We start from the raw sequence: 25,172 nt of genomic DNA on the forward strand, positions 1-25,172 counted from the left end.
TAAGTTTTCTGGCTTTCAAAAAAAAAAATGTATTACTTAACGCATTTTGCTTATTGGATAAACTCTTATTAGCCTAGTATATACAAAGGACTGTTCAAGACTGGTCCATTCTAAATCCCAACTGATATCAAAGTTCCTCACCACAGTTAAGTCGCTCTGTCATGGGTCACGCATCTCCAGCTTACGTGTCAGAGAGATGGGATTGGGTCAAAGTGGGAAACAAGCCCATATTGTTTAGTTGGCAGGAAACACACTTCTGTGTGAGCACAGCCAATGTCTGCTGCACACCGAGTCTTAATGATATTTAAATCAATTTGGACTGGCTGTTCTATTGATTTACAGTTTGTGAATTCAGATGGAAGGGTAAAAACTCCATATGTAAGGGAAAGGTTATGTTTCTGAAAGTTTCAACCCAAGTGCCAAAATAAGAGGCTGACGGCACGTAGGGAATGTGGGCCGTGGTTCTAAGGCCATCTTTCATCTCGATCGCTGCCCATGATCGTGTTTCCCAAATCACGAGTTAAAACTCCAGAGTGGGTTACAAAATCCATTCAGTGGGTTGTGGCGAGCATTTTTTTTTTTTTTAAAGAAATTATGTAGAAGAGAAAATAAAATGCGTGGCACATATAAAAAGTAGTAATCATATCACACACACGAAAAAAAACTATGGATATTGGTGTGGACAGGCATGTGTGGATCACAATATAAAATTTATTTCTTACTATAGATTGTGGTTAAAAAAAAAAAAAATGAACCACCGGTCTGTTTATTGAGCTTCACGAGTGAGTAATCTGTATTCTCTGTCTCTGCCTTTTCACTTCCCAGTCTCAATCTACTGTTTCTGCTTTAGCAAACCCACGAAAATTGCTCCGGATAATCTCGCCGATGGCCTTTTATTTGTCAGAGTTGATGCACCCCTCTTCAGGCACGCTCGTAGCTGAATTCTCTGCCTTGCTGAACACTGCTCATGCCTCCTGAAAGCTGGCACTGCCTTTGAGTTCTATGACATCACTTCGCAATTATTCTCCTGCTATCTCTACGGCGTTTCTCTCTAGGGTTTGATCTCTGGTTCCTCTCCTTCCCCTGAAATCCTGACGTTTCTGCAGAGCCAACTGTGGGCCTCAGACATACCACAAACATTGAGACTGAAGTTTATCCCTGACACTTATCACCTCTGATACTAGCGCTCTGGCCCCAGCCACTACTATCTCTGGCCTAAATTACTGTAACAGACCAGTGACTGGTATCCCTTCTGTCTATTCTCAAAGGATGGCCCAAGTGACCCTGGTAAAAGGAAAGCCAGATTGCCTCATTCCTTTGATCAGAACCACTCACTGGCCCTGTGACCTCCTTCATGTCTTTACTCAAATAGCACCTTAGTGAGAACTTCCAGGCATCCCTCTTTAAATATACAATTCTGCTTCCACTGCAAGATGCCCTGCCTCCCTTTCCTGCATTACTTTTTTCCATAGCCCTGTCTAAATTATCATACAATAATGTATTTTATTTAGTATCTACTCTTCTTACTGGGACATTAAATCCAGCAGGACAAGAACTTCCATCTATTTTGTAGACTACTATATCCCAAGCATCCAGATTTGGTGACCCATAGTAGGAGGCCAATAATTTTATTGAAAGCAGGAATAATTGTTATCAATCATGTATTATTCTTATGATATCGGTAGGCCTGAGTACACACGGATACATAACTCCCACACTAGTCTATGCAGCTCTATGTGTAATACAATTTTTAAAAGGGCTTTAATCTATCAAGCAAAAAAAAACAAAAGATTTTATTAGAAATTGTCTGAAACTCATAGACAGGTCTTAATCCTATGTAGGCAGAGTTCTTTCTGGCTAATTCTGTAAGATGCAGATACCAAAATATTGGTCTGGTTGAACAGATAATGCAAACGATTTAAGGATGCTGCTTTTGGGGTCCTTTTTTTTTTAAGCTACTTCAGCATATACCCAATCACTTTGATTAGCCTAAAGGGTGGTAAAGATAGTTCAATTTTATTCCTTTATTTTCCTTTCAATAGCCCATAATTATATAATAAAAGGAGAAATATATTAATGTTATTTTCCCATGAATTATAACCAGATCACGACACGGGGTTTTTTATCCACTATGATAACATTTTGAAAGATATTTACTCTTGTGAAAACACTAATCCATTAAGATCTTTCCCCTGAAAACAAAAATGTGTGTTTTTCCTTCCATAGGAAGACAACAACAACAAAAAAGTCATCTTAATCTTTTCTCTACTCCCCTAATTTATCCCTATTTAATTTTCATAAATCCGCAATAACTCTCTCACTTAGGTATTACTATTATCCCCATCATACAGATGAGAAACTGAGGCATTAAGAGACTGGAAAATTTGTTCAGGGTCACTCAGATATTAGGTAAAAGAGCTAGGATTCAACTCTGCAATCTAAGAAATGGAAAGAGATGGCCAAGTCAGACAGAGAAGGGCAAATACCATAGGATCTCACTGACATATGGAATCTAATGAACAAAACAAACAATCAGAAAGGAAACAGACTCATAGATACAGAAAACAAACTGGTCATTGCCATATGGGAGGGGGTTTGGGGGACTGAGTGGAAAAGGTGAAGCGATTAAGTATAAATTTGTAATTGCAAAATAGTCACGAGGATGTGAAGTGAAGCATGGAGAATACAGTCAACAATATTGTAATAACTATGTATAGTGTCACGTGGATACTAATCAGGGGGATCACTTCATAAATTATATAAATGCCTCACCACTATGCTGTACACATGAAACTAATATAAAATGATACTGAATGTCAACTGTAATTGAAAAATAAAAATTAAAAAAAAAAAGGAAGAGATGGGGATCATGAGTTAGAGGAGACATATTGAAAAATGTGATTGATTGTGAGGGGGTATGAGCCAAAAAAAGAACAAAGAATGACTCCCAGGTTTCTGGCTTGGGTGACAATGAATGATGGTTATTCCAACAATCTGTAGAAGAAAGAGGTTTCAAGTACAACTTTATCAGACCAATTTTGGATGTCAGTTCAAGATGCCTCTGGCAACACATTTTGGAAGCTCAGAACTGTGCCCTGGACTGAAGATAGAAATGTGAAACCTAAAAACAGTTAAGTAGAATCCAAAAGTGCAGAGGCCAGTAAATTCACCCACAAAGAGTTCACTACCTATAGCAAAGAGAAACTAACTGTTTTTCTGAGGCAGAGGAGTTGAGCTAGAATGAAAGAGTGAATGTGATAAGTCAAAGAATGAATGAATAGTTGGCTGGTGAGGAAGAGGAAATGGTGAGAGTAATTACTCTTCAGGAAAATGGCTATTTGTGAAGGGGAAGGGAGTGACTGAACGCCATCTTGAAGTCACTGGAGCTATCAAAATTTTCTTCAGATAATCATCTCCCTTTAGACACCTTCTAAAATTGACCTTCCTAGAACCATAGCCCTGAAAGAATCATGTCCAAGGAAAACTTGCCGGAAATGACTGGCCATCGTCTCTCCCACACCATTAGGGTCTTAGGCTCCTGCTCATTTAGGACAGTTGATCTGTATAGGTGGATGTCAAAGGCCAAAGTGTTACTCTTACCAGGTAACTTTTGTGTTGTAAAACAAGCCCTCTTGGGAATATTTTATTCTAAAGTAGCATTTCACAAAGTGTGTTTCATTGAAACCTAGTACTCCTGGATGCGATGAGTATTATATGGCAATATACTGAAGTATTAAAGGTTTCATGGCCCATTAATTTTAGAAAATGCTGGGTTAAACAAAGTTAAACAGGTTTCTTTACAGCAGAAATTTCAGAGACGGATAGTCTAATGTGCATCATAAAACCACAAAAGGTATAAAGTTTAGCATTTTCCAAAATTATCAGATCATAGGGCTTTTTAAAAGTGTCATCACGTGAGTCGGAAATTTAGGGAGATGCCTTCCAATAGGCACAATGTTAATGAAGGTTATTCTGGGCAATGTGACAAACTGATGAGAGGTAAGAATCAGTGCCACTTGGATTGTACCTGCTGTCATCACACCGAAGGGGCGTGTTTTCTTCAGTTTACCCCGCTTTCGGCACTCTCCTCCCACGATGACGTTAATTAAGGCACAGTCGCGTTTAATGGGAATGGACTCTTGCTTGAAAGTTTAAGTTGCTTTCCCTTCTGATCTGCTAAGTTCAATGGACCCCATGATAATCACTGGCATGGGCAAATGCCGCTTTGTACTTCACAGCCTTAGCAAATGAGATAAAGCTAATAAATAAACTTGTCGATCACTGATATTATCTCTTGTATTTGTGTTATTTTTTTTTTCTTTTATAGTGTCCAAGCTCAGTTGTCACAAAGAAAATCAATAAGAAAGCTTTCAAGGAAACGTATACCCACGGAGAGAATAAAGACCCCTTTTCCTTGAAGTTATTATTTTTCTTTGAAGGGAGTAATACCCACTCCACAGCCAGAGTTCATTTTCAAGTCAACAGAAGCCCTGTGTGCTCATGAGGACTCTGCTGGGAGAACAGGGTCCCCAAGTATTTTCAGAGAGTATCTTTTGTGAGTAGGATAACTTCTGTGAATTGAATTGTTCTGAAAGTCAGGCAAGATTGAAGAAGGAGAACTAATGTAACCAAGAAAATAAAGCATTTTCCACATGCCCAGGGGCTGAAAATGAAATGTAGGGGCCTAGGAAGCGAAGTTCCACTGCAGGCCAGGTCAAGGTCGCAAGTCCACGCTAGGGCAAGTTATGTAATCTCAATGCATTTGCGCTTTCTCACTTGAACAATGGAGCTTTGGGGCAGATTGATGACAAAAATGACTCTGATTCTCCCCTCTCCCGTATTCAACCAATGACAATGGGATTTTGCAGCTCCTTTCATGCTATGGTGGCATCTACTTCCCTACCCCTTGATCCTGGGCTAGCCTTGAGGTTTGCATCGCCCCAGAGAAAGTGGTACAAGCGCCTTGTGCCTTAGGCATCAAGAACACTTATGTGTTTCTGTTCTTTTTCTCTCAGAACTCTGATACCACCATAAGGACAAGCTCGCTTTAGACTGCTGGGAGAAGAGAGACCATGTAGAGCAAAGCCAAGCCAGCCCATTTTCCCAGCTAAGAGTCACAGACACATGAGAGGACTGAGCCCAAATCACCAAACCAGCTGACGGCAGACACATGAGCGAACCCAGCTAAGACTCGTCCGTGTAAACCACCCAGACAATATGCAGACTTGTGACAATAAATTTTGCTGATGGGGTATTTGTTACACAGTGTTATTATGACAAAACTGAAACGGAGATAACAGTGGGCTCTAATTCTAAGTCCTATATTTAGAACAATGCCTGGCATCAAACAAGAAATCAATCGATATTTGCTATTATTATTACCCATAATTTGTCAGTCCCACACAGAATGTGAGGCAGCCTCCTAAAGAAAAAAAGTTTAGCAAACTAGACTCCAAAAACAACAAAATTAAAAATCAGATGTCTATCGCAAGTTTTGTGAGATAAAAAAAAATACTGATCTATTAAATTTTTAGCAATTTTAATAAATTTATAAGAAAAGTAAACATATTTTTCTAGTGGGAAGCAAATCGTGTATTGTCAATGCAGTTTGCCCAAAATTGGCATCTCTGATTCAAAATATTTCATGAAACTCTGTGTCATTTAACTATTTATAAATGATAAAGCAAGTGACAGACTGAAGTTAGATGCTGCGGTCACATCCCAGGCCGGACCCTTTCTAGGTAGTTGCACATTGGAAGCATAGGATGGACTGTCGCAGATCAAGCAAGCCGCGTGCTCCCGCATGAGGTTCGGTGTTGAGAGTGACTTGACACCTGGCTGATAGAGCATCTTCCAGTGACGGGTGGCACTTACTAACTGCACCCTGTTCTCCACACAAGGGTGATCACACGGGTCAAGCGACCACAGCGCGACTCCAAACGCGTGCCCCATTACCTACAAACGTAACTAAACAGTAACAACCACAGTCTTGAGGAAAATGTTGGTAAGTCCTTTTTACTGGTAGTTCTAAAATAGAAATGCACAATACAGAAACTTAAGGATAATCTTACAAGGTTAATATGACAACTTCAGTATGAAAGGAAATATTTCGTTAACCTAGGCACTAGTTAAATTAGCCCCCGCTTCACTGCAGCAACTAAAACAATTTTTAAAAATCTTGAAAGCGATGAAGGTATAACATTTACATTAGTATTTTCCTCGGTGGAACTGGTTTCAAGAAAAAAAAATGTATTCGTCATTCTCTTTTTCAGCTTTTCCTAGGATACTTTTCGATGCATTGAAAGCACAATTTTTCCAAGGGAGAGAAATAAGAACAACTTAACCTTTTAACAACCTCTAAGAAATCCACTTGGTATTTGGTCATCTCGTACCAATCGCCTAACAGTGAGTTCTAGCAGATGTCTAAAAACCAACAGCTTAGTCTGAATCTTCCTGCTAGAGTAAATCTGATTTGACCAGATATTAACTGTATTATTTAAAATAACATTACTAGTATCTATTAAACATTGGCCAATGCTACAATTTTCTTATACATTTCTGGAAAAAAAATTACAATATTTTTACCTGATGTTTTAAGAACTAAATGATTACATGTATTATAAATCATGAACATTTTTTTCTTCACATTTAAAGACTGTTTTCTTTCTCAGCCGGTGAGCAAATACCCATAACACTCTTTGGCATCTATCAAAATGTTCTGAATATCTTGAAACAACAGAGCACGGATCAGAAAAGTTTAGACATTTCTACGTAAACAGCACACAGATACGGATGCTGAAAAATTAATACCACACTGTCTTCTGATAGGCCATAGCACTAAAAACATTTCTTCTACAAAAACAGAATGAAAAAATCCAAACCCCAAGCACAAATACTCATGAAATCGTGGCATAAATGAATCCTAAAGTACTGAAGCCAAAGTTTAGAGCTCTGGTGTCAGGTATAATTTGTGACAGTCTCGCACATCGTTCTTCATGCCATTTCACTGGTCCACAGAATACTGGAAGTGAAAATAACTTGTTAGCCATGAACAGAAACCTCAGGTTAAAAAATAACTTCGAAATATTTTTTGAGGTTTGAAATGCTCCTCATATCTCAAAAAATACTTCTCATACTTTCGAAATAAGTACTTATTATTTTTAGATAAGATATTCTAACAAAGCACCAAATTGTTTTGTTTGTTTTTTACAAATTAAGGCCACGGGAACCCTAGGAGGTTGCTGGTGACATCTAGTGGCATAATTTTTAAAATGTCAAATGCATTAAAAATATATATATACACACATATATATGTATATATATATACACATATATATACATATATATATACTTATATTTAGAAGGATAAAGGAACAAACATATAAATGCACTCGCAAAATCTAGTGGTCATCTAATGTTACGAATTATTTGCCTCTGCCCACACCACTCAGCTTCCAATGACTTGCTTCCCTTCCGAAGTAATGCTAGTATTGCAAAACAAAAGAAATGAAAACTAAAACAACTGCTAAAGCCTAAAAGGAATCATTTTCCTCAAAGTCCTTAGTCGTCTACCAGGAACTGTCCGTTCCCTGGGAGCCCCAACACCCAAAGGCCCTGTCCCAACCCCAGTAGTCCTACTTTCATCTCGACTTCCCGAATAACCATAGCCCTTCCTGAGCATCCACACCTAGCACGTAGGTACTTTCTGGGTCCTAGCCAGAAGAGCTGGGAATGTGTTATTTGGACTGCATATCCACAAACACATGCGTGCGTTCTAAATGGACGCAAAATCCTTAGGCATGAGATTACTGAAAACTCGAAAGTCGCTCTCAGAGACTGCTTTAACGGTTTCTAACCATCCACATGAATGACAACCTACACAACATGGAAGAAACTGAAATCGACGTGAGAAATGGTAAAAGAGCATGGAGGTAATGTCTGCAAGCATGTAAAGAGACTTATTTTGTAGCGTGTGTGTGTGTGTGTGTGCGTGTGTGCAGAATAAGGGAAATTCTCAAATTCTGCATGTAATCTCACTCCAGATAGAGTACTTATGAATATACTAGGTAAACACTGAACTGGTGAATGAATCGATAAAAGAATGAGGTGGCAAATTATAACATAACTTTTTTTTTCCTATTGGTTTTGATGTAAGTTACGCCATAGGCAGTGTCCTCATAAGGCAGTGTTTGGCTCTTAGGCAAAAGTGGCTTTATTGAGTAGCTCAGGTTAGATTTTTCCCAATGACATGTGCAAAGTGGCACAAAGCCAGTGGGTGATAGAATTAGAAATTTTCCTTTGGTGAAGGGAGTGTGAATAGTTGAAAATTATTTCCTTTATCAATTAGTATTGGAATTTAGCTTTTATTCTCAATTCCGCTGTAAAAATTACTTTTTAATCGCATCTCCATAAACATGTTCGAGATTTATTCTCTGACTTTCAGTTTAAATTCTCTTTTGGAGAACGTTTTGCCTGATCTTATGGCCATACTTCTGTAAGCGCTGAATGTATTATACACGAAATCTAATCCAGGCAATGTGACGATGAAAATACCACACCTTTATTTGCGCGCTTTAGCAGTATTTCTAACTCTTATTTAAATTCATGATCGGTAATAGCAAACAATGAAACAAATCTCTAAACGGCATGGTTATAATTTATTCCTGAGTGCTCTTGAACAGAAGTAACACTCTACACTAGCCTCATGATCAATTATTTTCAATTCTCAAAATTGCATTTATACTAGGCCGAGATTTCAAACTAGAGTATGTCAAAAAAATTGCTGAATCTTTAATATGCCATTACTATTTCCTACAGAAAAAGTTAGATATATGTGTGAATAAAAATATTCCTACATAATAAAAATAAATTACAGACATGACAGTTTCTTAATTAAAGTTCAATCTATTTCCGGGACATATAAACCTATATAAGAATGGAACAGAATAACAGTCTCTATTTTTCTTCATACTGTTATGAGGTTTATAGAAGGATATTTTGACCTGACTAGTTAAAGTTGCCTCTCTTTTTGGATGACAAAATTAAGACTATTGTGACTAATAGGCATAAATAATAAAACATAATAAAACACGACACGGAATGTAATTCAAATACCCATTATAAAAGAGTCAAATGGAGAACTTTCAAGAATCTGCACACACAGAAGTGCCTGTTAATCCAAAAGACCACTCTCTGAGCTCCCCCTCGTCAGAGTTAATCTGACAAGAAATGAGGGGGCTCGTCCTCACTTGCCACTGAAAACAGCTGAATGGTCCTATTTGCCTAAAACTAGCACCTTCATGAGTAGTCTTCAAGTAAACACTGAAATTTAAATGGGCACATTGCATCTGAGATAAGAGACAGAGCATCGAACAATAGCGCTCTTTGTCTTATTAACGGGTGCTGCTTATCAGATGGCAGACACCCCTCTTTCCCAGAATGCAAAGTCTAGAGAGATGCTGACACAAACGTCATTTCTCCCATCCCAAGTCACGCCTACATGCCCCTCTCCAGCACCCACCTGAACACACTCACTCTAGAGCGTAATCTCTTTGGGAGTTTTATCAGACTAAAGCACTTGGATTCCGACAAGCTGCAGAACTATTCCTTTATTCTCATGTTGGGAGAAAAGAAACTTTGTACTCTGGGGACGTGATGCTGGAACCTCTTCTATGTTAATGGAAATGTCCCTCCTTCTACCCTAACTCTCCCTTTCGTACATTCAGTTCAAAGTAAGTTCATCTATATCTTAAACAAACAAAAAGCCTAATAAAATTGAACATATTCGTATGCACATACCTGTAAAAGAAGTAATTTCACATGAATGCATGCGAGAAAGTCCGTGCTCTGTTCATCCTCTATTCATTTACTCTAAAGGGCATGGATCTTTGACCGTCCTCGTTAGCTTCACCTCATCCAGTGTTTTTCCCTCACTCTCTTGTGTTGCCTTCCAATGATTCTCCCCTGCCCCTCTCCCCCCACCAACCAAACTACCGCTCATCTCCCGGTGCCTGGATCACACTGCTCAGCTTCAACCTCTTCCACATACTGTCTAGGTATCAGTTCTCAGCATAATATCTCTCTTTGGAGAGTCACAGTTAATAGTTTTATGCACAAGGCAGCCCTCCATTGATGTCATTAACCATTTACAATATTTTATAGTTTCAATTAACATTTTAGTAGACATTAAACTTGAATAGAGTGCCTATAATTCTAACTACCCCTTAGGGGGGAGAAGCTGCTTTCTTAAGGGGATTATCATCCTTTAAAGAATCAACCGAAATCAGAAATTCAACCAAACAATTTTTTTTCTTGTTTGACTGAAAATTCAAGTTCAGGAACAAGTTTTCTGCTGATGTCCATTAAAGTTCAATGTTACCTTTGTTTCAGCACTCATTTTTTTTTAGAAATTCAACAATTTGTTAAGAGTAAAACCCAATCAGTTCTAATTAGTGTACAGTCTATATACATTTTGCTAAATCCATTATGTGTGTTCGTATCTATACAGTGACATCATATCATCATAGATATAAATAGATAGTATGGAATAGATAGGTCCAGTTCCCATCACAGTTCTAACTGTTCAGAAGTTTTTCTGAAAAAAAATCTTTTAGATACTAGCCTTATTCATGAAATACGCACACATTGTAGATCTGCATCTTACTCACACTTTGTTTATACATATATATCATTAGAATATTTGCATGAGTGTTCATATTCTTAAGACAACATATGTAAATAAATCACATAGCAATTTGAAAATTTAGCGGCTAAATAAGCAGCTGTTAAGCATAATCAGGCATGCTATTCAACAACTGTAGAATACAATTCAACCTTTTCAAAACATATATATGTTTTATATGAGGGTGTCTTCATAAAACTCAAGGAAGTTTTAGAAAGATTTGTATTGAAATTTTTTACATATTCAAAGAATAATATGGGAAACCACCTGACTAATGTCAAAATAAAAGGAAAATCATCACTATACCTTTTCAAGAATCTAATTCTCTTATTGTCTATCATTATAAATAGAAAACACTAACTGGAATTATTTCCAAACGAAGAGAATAGAATCTTCTAGCCAAGATCTTATTCGCATATTAACATAAATGAAAGTGTAGTATCAGAAAATTAACCATTATTCACAATGTTCGATACATAAATATGGTAATCATCAGGAACAATTAGTACTACTTTTCAGATAATGATTTACTTTTTCGAAGGGTTATTTGTTTAATAGCTAAAACCAGTAATCAAGGAAAGCCAACTAGTTTAACAAATCAGAGTTAAATGGACTAAAAAATAGATCGATTCGAAATAAGTATTACCTTGGTCTGATTTTTCATAAAAGAGAGCAGATCTCTTGCCAGGTAACACCATTTCTTTGGGTTCTGTGGGCAAAGAAAAAGAGATTAATATAAACAACCTTTCTTTTTACTCTTTAAGTTCTTCTTAAAGAAGATTCATTAGTAATAAAGGTCAGAGAAGAAAATCATTCAACAAAATATTCAGCAGCTGCCTTGGGAACCATTTGCTTAAATGCCAAATAACTTCCCCAAATGTCCCCTTTCTCCTGCAGCTGAGAACATGGGTGACTGCGGCAGACACTCAGCCCAGTTTTCTTTGCTTCTCTCCCTTTTCTCACATGGGAAAGAGACTATTACTCAAGCAAGGAAAGGCATTAGCTTCCATTATTTGAAAAGATAAGATGAAAGCCTTGTTGAGACAGGACATTTACTTGGAATACAACTGACTGAAATGGAATTTGCAATTATCTAAACTTACTTCCTCCCTCCCCCAGTGAGCATGGGTTTTAAAATATTCATGAAAGTTTGGATGTTTTTCTATTCTGTCTTTCCACAAAAGTAATAAAATGAAATATCGTGAGATGACTCTGTAAATAATTGCAGATTACTCTCCTCATGAGATGCAATTTTAGAGCTTTTCCATGCTGCAGTGAGGATAAAAGTACTTTACAGAAGTCAAAAGTTATGAAAATATATCTTGTTCCCTCCCTTAGCATATAACAATCTTGAGGAGTATCCCATAAAAAATTTTATTGCATCATTATCTAAATGTTCAGATTGGAGGATAAGAAATTCAAGTCTGAGTAACAGCTTTCCAGAAAACTGTCACGTCGATAGGTGAAATTTTAAAATTCACCCCTTAAGAAAGTTATTTGAAGAAATGTTAGCAGTTAAAAGCAACAACGATTAATTGGCTATAATAGTCATTATAAGAATAGTCATATAATTGCAATCATCACAATATTTTACTAGTTGTGTAAACTTGGGCAAGTAAATTAAACTCTGCGAGTCTTCATTTGTCATCTGTAATATCAGAATGATAATTCTTTCTACTGCACAGAGATGATAGGATAAATGAGATTAATACATATAAAGGACATAGAACTAATGAATGTTAGCTAATATAATTATCAACACCATTATTATTCCTTTTTATCATCATTCTCCTGTCTTAAAAAAAAAATCTTGCTAATTCCTTGAAAATCACTAACCTAGTCAGCCACATTTCATACTGAAAATTACATAATTTGTCTATTTATTAATCTGACTCTGTAATGACTAAAGAAATAAAGAGTCAGTTTAGGTCTTGGGGCAGATAAAGGAAAAAGATTGAATAGCATTTCAAGAAGGTGAGTAAGCTGCTAAGCACTCCACTGCAGTGGTCCCTTGATTTTGCTGAGGGTTTTCATTCAAAGAAACCCTCTGAGAAACTATGATATACATCAAGATTCACTCAGAGCAACTGACCCCTTTTTTCTCTTGTGAAGACAATCCAACTCAGAAAACATCTAGTGAGTCCCTACTACAAGCCAGGGTCTGTAACTGACTTTAGAGAAACCATAGTAAACAAAAAATGACTCAAGAAAAACAGTTTAGAGAAGGAAACATCTATAGACAATTATTTTAAATAATCAGTGAACAATATATAATAAACAATACATAATATGTTTCAAACCATATATAATATGTTGAAGCAACAGGAAGCATTGAAAAACTATTCTGCAATCAGGAAATGGGGATTTAAAGAATAATCTTAAAAATTAAACAGGATAGCTGAACTTGTGCACATTGGCTGACTGTCGTTTGGTCTTTAAAAAAGTTTCACAGGAGAAGGGCTTTGAAAGACTAGATCTGACAGGCAGGTAGGTAGGAATATGTCTTTCCAGAGACCTGGGACGATGCACACGAAGAACTAAAAGCATAAAAATATATGGAGATCAGATTAACACGAGGCTGACCTGCAGTGCCCACTGGGCGACTTCTCAACCTCTTGTTAAAATGCTCAACGGATGTCAGCACTGGGAGAAAGTCTGGATGAAATATAAAGAGGCATCCCTAATAGTTGCATCCCTGAAAAGGGTGCTTTAGACTCAAAATTCACACTGTATGTTTTTTGAAAGAGGATAGAATATAGGATTAGAAATAAACTAGGAAGGAATTACATTTCACACCGACAACAGCCCCTAACTCCAAGATACAGACATCAAGCCCACAAATGTCTACGTAATATCTGTCACAGGATGAATTGTGTCCCCCAAAAGATATGTTGAAAGCCCACTCTAGTGCCTGTGATTGCGATCTTATTTGGAAATAGTCTTTCCAAATGTAATTTAGACGTAAATTAAGATGACATTCTATGGGCTTAGGTAGATCCTTAATCCAATATGATTTGTGTACTTACAATATGAAGCATGAATATAGATATGCGGAGAAGAACGTCATGTGAAGACGGAGACTCAGAGGAACATCATGTAACTAGGAAAGCGAAGATTACAGTGGTGTGACTACAAGCCAAGGGGTGTCCGGGACTGCCAGCAACACCAGAAACTGAGGAAAGTCATTGAATGGATTATCTGCTAGAGCGATCAGAGAACACGTGGCCCCGTTGATGTCTTTGTTTTGGACTTTCAGCCTCCAGAAATGTGAGAACATAAATGTCGCTTGTTCTTAGCTATATAGTTCTTGCCAAGTTGTTATAACAGTCCTGGGAAACTAATGAAAGATCTTTCGGTCAATAAAAATTAGGTCCTCACCCATACCCTGACATTCAGAGCTTTAAAAAATATATTATAGCTACTTTAAGTCACCAAGTATATTCTCAACTTAGATTTAAAGTTTAAATCATTTCCCCTCCATAGCTAGGATCTGCTATAAGTGAAAACCAACGGCCAAGGATCTGCTATAATTGAAAACCAACAGCCAACGAAGAAGGCCCCATATTTTTTCGCCAGGTCTTTCTTCCCCAGTCAGTTACCTTGGTTCCAATGCCTCTGGAATATGGGATGGAGGGAAAGAGGAAAGGTGGGAAAAGAAGAGGTAAACTGAGAAGGAAATTCACTATGGGCACCTAGCTAAGAGAATGGGTATGTATTTAAAGCTTCTTCTCAACCAGTGGTTGCTTTTCTAGGTCCTTTATTGATTGCCTCCCGTCTCCAATCACTGCTGACATTTCACACTGTCTGATTTTATCACTTACTACAGCCACATCTCCAAGCAACACCTTCGGTTTCTATCTGCAGAGACTAGGTCAGTCCCTGGGCAGCCTCGTGGGACAGGGGGCTAGATAGCCTCAGGCCAGCATGGCCAGTCATGGTGCACATCTGTTCCATGGGGAACTTTCTAACCCTGGGAAAACAGGCTAATCCCAGTTCAGCACTTCTACTTTGCTCTACCATAAACTACTCACTAGCTCACCTCTTGGCCTTCAGATTCATCAGAAACGAGTCCAGCATTACTACCATCACCTCAATACTTTGAAGGATACATATCACAATCTCACCGAGGCTCCCTAAAGCACCTCTTTCTAGCAAAGAGGGGAAACGGGAAAATACCCTACAACCTATCTTCTTGTGCACATTCCTAATGGACCCTAAGTTCACCCCTTTAATTTCCAGATATCCCACTTCGTTTGGGGTAGGAATATGAAAATTGCCTAAAAGTTCTCATGTTCTTACTAAGGAATTTCTATGAGGTAATCTATTTCATAAATCACTTTGGTATCTGATAGTTATTGCCATAAAAGGTCAAAACTTTTCAGTTTTACATCCTATGACGTTAGTTTTTACAATATGAGCTTTAAGAGACCTGGAGAGAAGCAGCCAAAAATTGTACAATATGTCTACTGGGTCTATTATTTTTTTAAGGTCCCTAAGCATCCCATGAATTTTACATAGTTCTTCAAAATACTCTCTCCTACTGAGCCCGGCAGAGTGCCTGAGGCCTACCTTTTGTTCTCTCCCAGTTCCATTTTCCATGTCTACTCCTCCTGGTTATGGTTCAATTCTTACTTTTCAGCACCTTCCAAATTTACCACCCTGTCAAAGCTTTAATTCCAACTTTCCCACAAAGTGATCCCCAGGTACTCTGGACTCTTGATGTATCATCCTCTGACCTTGTATAGCAATTATAGTTAATGTCTATAATTTATATTGCCTTCCTGGGTTGTTTTATGCTGTCACGTCTCCCCAACTAAATTTTAAGTTCCTCAAAGAGAGGTATTGTGTCCTGTGTCTCTCACCTACCCCCTTCAGTACTTAGCACACGGGAAAAGGGTTCCTAATAAGCACATATCCACTCGCTATGTATTAAACAGCTATTAACAAAGATAAGACAGAGCTAACATATGTGGCATAAGCATCTTACCTATAATAGAAATTGCGTAGCAAGTCCTTACTGTCACCACATAAAATGTAAAGAACATTGGCACAAACTACTATGTCGGACAGTAAAGAGGCAGAAGGTAAGGAATATGAGAGAGGTGACAAGCCACCATATAACAAGGATGCTAATATTTGGAAATATATCTACATGCAATGCTTTTGTATTTCTCTGTTTGGTCTTTCTACCAGGGGTACCACTTGCATCAAGGTGTATTAGGATCATTACAAGATAAACAAATAAGGAAGAGCAAGAGCTTGACATTCAGCAAAAATTCTGGACCCATAGCAAAACGATGGTCTCGAATACCAGGCTTTCCTTAGAGAGAAAAAGATTTTTAAAAAACATAAGCTTAGTTTCCATTAACATATTAGAAGTCAGATCTAGAGAATCAGATCACAGAGTGCTGTTATTCCAAAACTGAAGAAAACATCAGTAATGATGTAAAAGGTACGAAAAATTACCTTGGGCTTAAGAGTTGTGATGGGTAAGAAGACAGACAGAGGCAAAAAGGTCAAACATGAAGTCATCGCCTCCCTTTTCTCCAAGTTAAATCCCCACACAAACATGGGAACAGGAGCATTAGGACTCGCAGATTGCTTTCAGGGCATAGACTAGAGAGAACTCAAGATTTTCTGTCCGAGAAAACCAGCAATTAGTATTTAATATGGCGTAGGAGCAGTTAGGGGACATTACAGGAGAGAGGGAAGCATCCAAAGAAGTGAACCAGAGATGGAATCCAATGATCCCCAGAGCCAGTGTGTGGTGTTCATGGAAAACAGAAGTTCCCGAGTGTCCTGAGCAGAAGACATGCGTGTTGAGTGGGCATGGTCCCACCTATTAGCCTCCCTCAAAATGAGATCCCATGAGGCCCACTGCCCCTGTAGTCACAAGACCATAAGGAGAAGAGTACAAGGAAGGGGAAAAATCTGAGAGCACGATCACTTTACCCGAAAGTTGTCTGAGTCCTCCATCCCTGATAAAAAGGACCTAGAACTTACATCCAGTCCAAATTCATCATTTCACAGATGAGGACACTAAAGACCAGAGTGGCAGACTCATTTACTCGAGTATTCTACAGGTGAAGTGTAATTCCAATTTTCTTAGCACCTACTGAAATGCTAACATGCTATTCTATATGCTCATCTAGAGTCCAGCTTTTCTTTTAATTATGAATATTAACTAATGCTATTTAATACTTAAAAGTAAAAACTCCAATTTTATTTTTAAATAAAAATACCAATAGACAATGCTTTTAAATCCATTTCTTTTAAGAAATAATGAAACGCATTTAAAGTTAAGATAATAAATAATGAGTCACAGAAGAACCATTCATTTTATTTAATTGGTAAATTTAACAAGGTTACTGCATTTAGGGTCATTGCACAAAAATCGAATGTGCTACACATAACAACAAACAAATTAAAAATGATAATTATAAATTTAAAATAAAATTTAAAAATCTCAAATAATCTGGAATAAATCTAACAAAAGATATTCATGACTTCTACACCAAAAACCTACAAAATATTAATTAGAGAAAATAAAGCAGACAAATAAATGGAAAGAGACATATCATGTTCATAAATTGGAAGACTCAGTATTATAGAGATGTCATTTCTCCTCAAATTGATTCATGTATTCAGGGCAATCACAAGAAAAATCCCAGTAGTTTGCTTTTTCATTTTAAGTTAACAAGTTAACATTTATACAGGGACTCAAAGGGCCAAGATTAGCCAAAGAGATATTAAAGAAGAACAAAGCCAGAGGTTTTCAATTATCAGATATCAAACTTATTATAATGCTTTTGTAATTAACACAGTGTGTAATTGGTAGAAAAACAGACAAACAGATATATAGAATGAAACAGAGAGTCCAGGAACAAAATTCACACAAATCATGACAACCGATCACTAAGTCAATTATGACAAGTTTGACAATGCGGAGCAGTTGGAAAAGACCAATCTAGTACACGATCCTGAATGAATTAAATATCCATTTGGGACAAAAAGGTGAACCTTAACTCCAACACATACAAAAATCAGTTTCAAAGGGTTGTATATCTAAATGTGGATGATAAAACAATAAAGCTTTTAGAAAAGAATATCTTTCCATTTAAGGTAAGCTGTAATTCCATAACCAGCAAAGAAGCGGTAACCACAAAGAAATTATAAGTTTGACCACTTTTAAATTAAGAACATCTCTTTATCAGAAGTTGCCAAAGAAAGAAAGAAAAACCACAGAGTGTAAGAAGAAACTTGCAATACATATATGAGATAATGACTCATATTCAGAATATTTAAATAAACTAGTGCAAATTAACAAGAACAAAGCAGATGATTCAGGAGGAAAATGGGCAAAACACATAAATAGTAATTTCACTGAGGCATTCAAATGTTCAATAAATCTATTAAAATTTCCTCGACTTTATTAGTCCTTTGGAAATGTCGATTAAAGTCACAATGAGATACTACTACACACAAACTAATATGGCTAAAATTAAAAAAGAAAACAGATAATACCAAGAGTTGCCAAGGATACAGAGCAATAGTATTATCATATCCTGCTTGAGAGGGGCAAATGGTGGAAATTGGTATAATTTTAGAAAGAGATTTGGTAGTTATCTATTTGAACATATCCACTTTGTATGGCTGGCCAAATTCCATTCTTAGGTTTAAAACCACTAAAAAGGCACATGATGGTTGACAAAAACCATGTACAAGAATGTTCATAGTAGCACTCTTCACAGCAAGGACAAACTAGAAATAATCCAAATACCCATTAACAGTAAAACTGATGAATAAATTAAGATCTATTCAACCGATGAAATGCTATATACATCAATGAGAATGAACTAACCACAGTTACATCAACGACGTGGATGAACATCACAAACAATGTTTAGGGTAAGAAGTGATATGCAAAAAACTACATACTACATGACGGCATTTATATAAAATGGCACTTGCTGGGAATAAGTGACTAGGAGAGGGCATAAGGGGAGCTTGTAAGGTACTAACACTATTCTCTCTTCATCTGGCTATTGAATCTCCAGGTGTGTTCACTTTACAACCATTTATCGAGCTGTAAACTTCAGATTTGCTCATTGTCCATATGCATATTATACTCCGACAGTTTATTTTTTTTTAAGTGGCATTGGGGTCCCCACTCATCTGTCTGTACCACTTGAAAAAAGGCACAGATTGATGTTAAAGATGATCTCAAGTTTTAAAGAGAATCAGGAAGACATTTTTTTTAAAAAAAGCAAATTTCAATCAGCGAATGTTCTTCCTCAACATCGACGGGTAAGATAATTGAGGACAGCACCTGGAGAGACAGTACATTAGTGTTTTCCTGGGACACAAACCATTTTCCATATTTTCAACATACAATGTTTTTCCTCAAATTACTTATCCATTGTTGGCTTTGTTTAATAAAAGGAAATCTAGGAAGAAATGCATGTGTGTTCCATTTTAAAGCATATTTGTATATTTAACAGCACATATGTTTGAGAAATTTTTAAAAAGTTAGGCTACATTAGCCAGAAAACACTTAAAGTCAGACATTAAGTAATACGCCTGACCTTTGAAATTATTTCCTTTTGCAAATACTAAAATTGCTACCAATTGGATTCCCTTCTAATTTCCCCTGTTTATTATTTTATGAAACAATTACCTCGAAAAATAAAACACAAACAAAACAAAGGTTTAAAATTGTAGGCTTCTATAATTGTCTGCATTTAAACTTTGGAAAGAAATTACAAATAGCAGAAAGAAATACAATAAACACCTATTTATCTCTGTCTACAGCAACACAATAGAAAAAACTTTTTCTTCTCTGAGTTATAATTATACCTAGATTAAGCATTAATAATGAAAAATCACAAAGGTAATTAAATAATCAAGACTCAGGCATTTTGAAATGTATGCATAATCTATGCCAGAGGAAAAGCGGAAATAAATAAATTAACAACAAAAAAGCCACATCCCATGTTTAAAGCATACTAAAAACTGAATACTTGGAATAATTAATCTCTACCACTTTATTTTTTAGAATCAGACCTTTTACTCAGTTGATAAAAACATTATTCTCTAAATGTCATACTCTTATTTAACTGATAATTTTATTTACTTAATCATAAGTTTTCATACTATGTTGTTTATTCAGATACATCATCAACACATTTTCCCATAGGAAATTTAACAATAAAATGGACTCAAAAAAATTTCTACTTTTTGAAACTATTTTTTTAAATTTCTTAATCTAAATTATTTTAGAAGTTCTTTATTGTTATTATTGTAATAAAAATAAACATTTAGTATTAGCAAATATGAACCAGGTATTATCCTGAGCTGTCATCTTATACCTTAAATAACCACCTTAACAGCTGGGTGCACTATTGTCCTATTTTATAGATGAGGAAACTGAAGCACAGTCATTACCAAAGTTCCCTGGGCCACAGAGTCAGGGAGAAAAGGCAGGATTTGCAGGCGAACACCTGTCACTGGCCCGTTCCCTTGACTCTCCTGCAGAACCACCATGCCTCGGCTGTTCCGTGTGAGAATTTGTTCCTATAGCACATACTCTACCCTATGTCTTAGTTAAATATATTACTTAATTCTTACTGTGAAGTCTCCCATTTTACTTTAAGTGTATGTTTTATTTTAAAAATTCTATTCCGTGTCTGCCTTTGCTATATTCTATATTTCTCATACAGTCATTGAAATCGTTAAGCACACCATATTTGAAATTTAGAGTGGGCACTGTATCCTGAGAGTTTAAAGCAACTTACACATATCATGCCATTTACATTTAAACACACGTACTCGTGTAGCACTAGTCTCTGAGTTGATTTTTATATAGTTCGTTGTATATGTTCTCACCTTCTATCTCCTGCTGCTGTCAAAGTCAGAGCGTAGATCCTTTACTTTCACAGAGTGGTCCATAAACTGGCAGCATCACCATTATCTGGGAGCTTGTTAGAATTATAGAATTCTAAGCCCCATGCTAGGTCAACGGAGCCAGAATCTTCATTTTAACAAGAACCTCAGGTGATCTGCAGGCATATTAAAGTTTTACAAATCTGCTTTAATGATATATTCCTCTAAACTAAAGGCTTTCTTAATCCTTGCTTGAGCTGATTTATTTCCATGGGTTCCATGAAAGATATTCTTATCAATTTTACCATGAAATGTTTTGGTTTGTTAAAATTATTATGGAGTGTTTCACTATCTCAGTGAGTTTTACTGCATGCCGAGTTACTTAATTTTACTGAATTAACTATTAAGAACTTAAAACAGAAGCTTCTCTTCTAGGGCTGTCTAAAAAGCTGTTTGCGAGCTGCTATATCCTCCACAAGTGACTACAAACACCTACGGTTGGAAAAAGGCAAAGCTGACAAGCTTTAGCTCTGGCGCGTAGCCTTGTAAATGTCTATGAGAGTTCCTAAGTTAAAAGATTAATAGCAGAGTAGCTAGCTACTGTTTTCTCAAAATCCTGGGAAACTTTACACTATATTATAGCATAATGCTGATCTCAATTCCTTTGTGAATTCTCAGATTTCTTAGTTCTCTGGTATTCACTTATAAGTTGCCCTATGGTGTTCTGGCTTTTTATATGAGTTGACCTGAAAAGGTTCCAGAAAGATATCTTAGCAATAATACAGGGTTTTGCTTCTGGCTAAAACAACTACAGTCAGCAACAACCAAAACTAAACATAATAACTAAAACAATCCTCAAATGAGGAGAAATCTCCATATTAAAAACCATCAAAATAAGCTTCAAAAACAGAAAATTAATACAAAAGAAGCTCAATCTTAAAATGTAAGAGAAAATTCTGTGCTGGTAAATGCTTTTTACTGTTTTAATAAAATACCAGTATTCACATCTCAAAAAATATATATCAAAATTCTTTTCCTCTTTATCTCTTTGCATTGGCTCTTGAATGGACTTCCAACATACGAAGAGGGAAGAAAGTAAATTCACTTGAGCATGTTATATCAAGGAGATAATTATTTTAAATTTTGCCAATAGAAAAATAAAGAATATATGAACACGATCTGGGTGTTAGATAGTAAAATGTAATTAATTTTGTGATAGGTGTGACAACAATATTGTGGTTATGTAATACAAACAACCTTATCTTTTAGAAATGTACGCTAAAGTAAATTGAGCTGAAATGTCAAAATATTTGCTAGTAGAACATAGTGGCACAAACCACAACCACTAAAGACGAAATAAAATAAAATACCACTAATAAAAACAGAGAGAAAAATGAATATTAGCAATCCAGAAAAAAATCAATAATAGAAAAATTTTAATATCAGTACAGGAGGACTAAATAAGCTTTTAGTCCATTAGATTAAGTGATGGAAGAAAAAAAAATGTTTTAATAGTCATAATGTCACTGAACTAACTCTATGTTTGAAAAATGCTGTGGAACATTTTATGAACCCTCTTGTTCAAGCTAATTCCTATGATAACTCTTACTTATGAAATTGCTTTTAATCTTTAAAATAACTATTTTAGAAATAAAGAACACTTTGCCCACTTCCATAACATTTTTGGTTGGCCCAAAAAGGAGAGTTTTGTACCCTTTACAGTCTTCCATTCTATCATACTTACTCCACCCCAAAGAATAAGGAAAGATAATTTGATTAATTAGATAGCCATATTTTATTAGTAGGTGGTTTCTGTGCCGATATGCATTAGAGCAAGTGTAAAACTTAGTCCAAAAATTTGGAAATTAACTAACATTCAAAAATTTTTTAACTACATTAACTCTTACATTTCACCCACATTCTAAGAACTTACAATTTTGATGGAGGATATAAACAACAAAGCTAACACAGCAGAAAAATACTTTTTTTTAATGCTAAAAGTATACAAGCACAAAAAAATCCACACAATATTTAAATGCAAGAAATATAAACAATCCGAGAAAATGGAATTATAGTTGAATGACTCCAGAGTTCACTACCAAAGTATAACAGAAAAAGGGGACAAAAATAAAAACTGTATGGGAATCAGGGAATTCAATCAGGGAATTTCTGCTTCTAATAACATAGACACTAGTAAATCTAAAAATCCCTCTGCTTCAAAACGTCTGTAAACACTTAATAAAATACAACAAACGTACTTTAAAATGCATTGTTGAGCATCCACTAATACTAGGTAGAGTTTACTAGAATCTTGACGTTTTGAATTTTAATAGTCTCACAGGAATCAGTAGATAAGATTTCAGGTTTCAAAAAGACGAGAAGTTGGAAATAAGAACATCTACAAGTCCAAAAGGTGTGCAATTTTTTAAATGAGACTTCTACTAAGGGGAAGTAACAAGGGAAAAATTACTAGTGACATCTGTAACTTTAAATAGGGAAAAAGGAAATGTATCTTCTAAAAATTCATACACCACAGCTCTTCCTCATGCCTTTGGGCTTGGTTTTATACACTGATTACAAATCGTAAAGGCTTCAAGCAGAGAAATTAACTTGAAACCAATTAAATCCATTTCAAAGTAATACAACCTCATCTCAAACCTCTCAGGATCCTAGAATGTTCAAAAAGCCAAAAATGAGCTCACAATCCAAAATTATACAATATACAGGCAAACAGTCCTGCCTCAAGGAGAGTCCAAAAAAGCAACAAACAGCAGAATTAGACTGCCACAGACTTCAGTCTTTATAATCATCATATACACAACATAAAATAAATATGCTAAAAATCTCTAACTATAAAAAAAATAAGGAACTAAAAAACATAATGAAGAAACAGAAGATATAAAAATCAATTTTAAAAGATCAAAGGTAACTTCTAGAAAATAAATAAATAAGTAAAATTACAATCACAGTAGATGCACAGAATAGAAAAGTAGGTACAATTTCAGAGAGAATAATTTAACAATGCACTTGAAATACACAGAAAATACAACAAAGAAAGAAGAGGTGATGGAAAACATGTAAGTCGGAGGACAAAATGGGAAGTTATAAGATGCGACCAGGGCCCTTAAAGGAGAGATAAGAGAGAATGGAGAGGTCAGGGCCAGCGAGGCAGCAGGGAAAAAAGTTAAGATTTACTCTTCTTAAATTATACCACCTTGAAGAGGCAATATCAAGAAAAATACTGGCTAAATGCTTTCCAGAACTGAAACTTGCAATCCAGGAAGTACAATGTTTTCCAAGCAGGATAAATAAAAAGAAATTGACATCTAGAGACAATAATAAAACTATAAAATATCAAAGACAAAGAGGTCTTTAAAAGCAGCCAGAAATAAATGATTGACTACTTCGGTAGATATTTTTGGTGCCCTGCCCATATCCTCTTTACCAGTGTACTTTCACCTACCCTTCTCTTGATAATTGTCTTCAACTTATTGGAAATGTCTCTGAATTTCCATACTCCCTCTGGGGACAGCCTACTGCCAAAGAATAATTAATAAAAGGATACCAAAGCCAAGTCCCCTTGCATCAATGTGAGACTTTCCTGTGGTATCCTCAGGATACAGAGCTTCTCATGGAATCAAGCTCATCTCCCACTAAGTCCAAATCTCTGACTAACTGCTTTTGCCATCCTACACAGCCTTCCTAATTTTCTTTTTCTGATTTCACCAAAGAAAGCTGGGGGTTCCCATCTTGGGTTTGACTCTAGAAAGTGCAGTTACCAATGAGCAATGGCAAATGGGTTTGCAGCAGATTCTCAAAACAACAATGAATGCCAGAAGACTCTGAATAATATATCCTGAGCACTGAGAAAAATAACTGTCTGTTAAGGTTTCTATTCCCAAACTATAATTTGAGGCAGAAATGAAATAAATATCTATTCAGATCTATCAAGAGAGAGTTTACTACCAAGAGACCCACACCCCGAAAAAAATTTTTTTAAGAATTTTGAACAGGAAGAAAATTATCCCAGATGGGAGAAGTCTCAGATACAAAAGAAACTAGGAGCTGGCAAGGGGGATAGAGGGTGTGGGATTAGTGAGCACATGGGTAAACTTAATAATAATTTAATTTAAAATAATAATTCTTAATTCAGTGGATAACGAGATCAGATTGAACTATGTTATTTATATAAAAAGGAAGGAGGCAGTTGAATTTAAGTTGTAACATCTTGAACTAGTGAGGAGGAAATAACGGAAATTTATTAATTTTAGATTTTAAGTATGCAAACAAAGATTTTAAGGTCAATTTCTAAGAAACAGAAATCAGATATATGAACTTCAGACCAAGCAAAGAAGGGAGGAAAAGATAGAAAACCTCAATCGGAAAGAAGGCTTGAAAAAGTTGTGTCTAGGTACAATGGAGTGACTGATCCTAGATTACTCACTATAAAGAACTATAAAGTTGAATAAAATAAATAAGGGCATTAAACACATGCAGCACAAAACTGTACTTAATAAGAAAAGAGAAAGCACCACAATTTCCCCAACTCTCTCCTTACAACCAGTTTTCCAACCTCAGTAAAGTTAGCTGGGATCCAAGCAAGCACATG

The 25,172-nt window shown here is 36.1% G+C and overlaps 1 protein-coding gene across 6 annotated transcripts in view; it reads right to left on the reverse strand.

Annotated features, from left to right (window-relative positions):
• Window positions 1–25,172, reverse strand: part of INPP4B (inositol polyphosphate-4-phosphatase type II B) — a 553,469-nt gene that overhangs the window by 455,960 nt on the left and 72,337 nt on the right. For all 6 annotated transcript variants that reach the window (XM_036233518.1, XM_036233519.1, XM_036233517.1 and 3 more), the window contains one exon: window positions 11,328–11,390. The gene's annotated coding sequence lies outside the window, so the exon portion shown is untranslated. Of the gene's footprint in view, window positions 1–11,327; window positions 11,391–25,172 lie in introns of those variants that run through there.

Source organism: Rousettus aegyptiacus, unplaced genomic scaffold, assembly GCF_014176215.1.
Source record: "Rousettus aegyptiacus isolate mRouAeg1 unplaced genomic scaffold, mRouAeg1.p scaffold_m13_p_16, whole genome shotgun sequence".
NCBI lineage: Eukaryota > Metazoa > Chordata > Mammalia > Chiroptera > Pteropodidae > Rousettus > Rousettus aegyptiacus.